This window comes from Schistocerca americana, chromosome 3, assembly GCF_021461395.2.
Source record: "Schistocerca americana isolate TAMUIC-IGC-003095 chromosome 3, iqSchAmer2.1, whole genome shotgun sequence".
Lineage (NCBI taxonomy): Eukaryota > Metazoa > Arthropoda > Insecta > Orthoptera > Acrididae > Schistocerca > Schistocerca americana.
This window is the reverse complement of record NC_060121.1, coordinates 416,866,812-416,867,869: the sequence shown is the minus strand read 5'-3', so window position 1 is coordinate 416,867,869 and position 1,058 is coordinate 416,866,812. Positions and strand designations below refer to the sequence as shown.

Below are 1,058 nucleotides of genomic sequence, written 5' to 3'. Positions count from 1 at the left end.
CCAACAAGCGCCGAGGCCTTCCTTTGAGTCGGTGTTGCTCGTGATCGCCACGCTGGAGGTCAACAAGTCTAAATACTAGACTCTGGGGAACCGTGTGTTTGAGAAGCATCTATTTTTCCGCAGAAATGCCGTTAATGTATGTTTTTCAGTTCTATCAAAGCACTCCGTCTTCAGGCCACGAGTGGCCTACCGGGACCATCCGACCGCCGTGTCATCCTTAGGAAAGGATGCGGATAGGAGGGGCGTTGGGTCAGCACACCGCTCTCCCGGTCGTTATGTTGGTATTCTTGACCGAAGCCGCTACAATTCGGTCGACTAGCTCCTCAACTGGCATTACGAGGCTGAGTGGGCCCCGAAAAATGGCAACAGCGCATGGCGGCCTGGATGGTCACCCACCCAAGTGCCGACCACGCCCGACAGCGCTTAGCTTCGGTGATCTCACGGGAACCGGTGTAACCACTGAGGTGAGGCCGTTGCCTTTCAGTTCTATCAAGCTGATTAAATCATACACTTTCGACTTCAGATAAATCACAATCTATGTTTTATAGAGTACTGTGTTCGTTTTGTTCCCTTTCCTGTGGTAGGTTGCAGAGACCCATGCAGGCTGGACCTTCACAGGCTATTTAATTCGAAGCAAGTCGTCGTACCAAAGTTTTCGATCAGTGATGGTGCTAAATGTGTGAATAGTTCTTGCGTTATTAACACTCGTAACTTTATCTGCCGAGATCTGAAGCGATAAACGGGTTTAGGCGCTTAACCTTTGTCAACTGAAATAACTTTTGACACCTTAAAGATATTTATAATACTCGTAATATTTGTAGTTACTTCAGACATCGTAGTATAAAAGAGTTATGCGGGTTAATCATATCATGTACTTGTTTTCTATTGTGAATAGGTCATGAAATGTTAGTTACCCTGTACAAATGAACTGACACACGCTGGAGATTTTCATAGATTTTTTTTTCTTTTTAGCAACAGACAAAAACCAAGCCTAAGAGAGACACAGACGATTTGCAATGATCGTGAAACAAAATTTTTGATTCTGACTAGGATAAAAA

General features: G+C 44.9%; 1 pseudogene; it reads right to left on the bottom strand.

Moving 5' to 3' along the window:
• Window positions 1–360: 360 nt before the first annotated feature.
• Window positions 361–478, bottom strand: LOC124608171 (annotated as a pseudogene).
• Window positions 479–1,058: the final 580 nt, after the last annotated feature.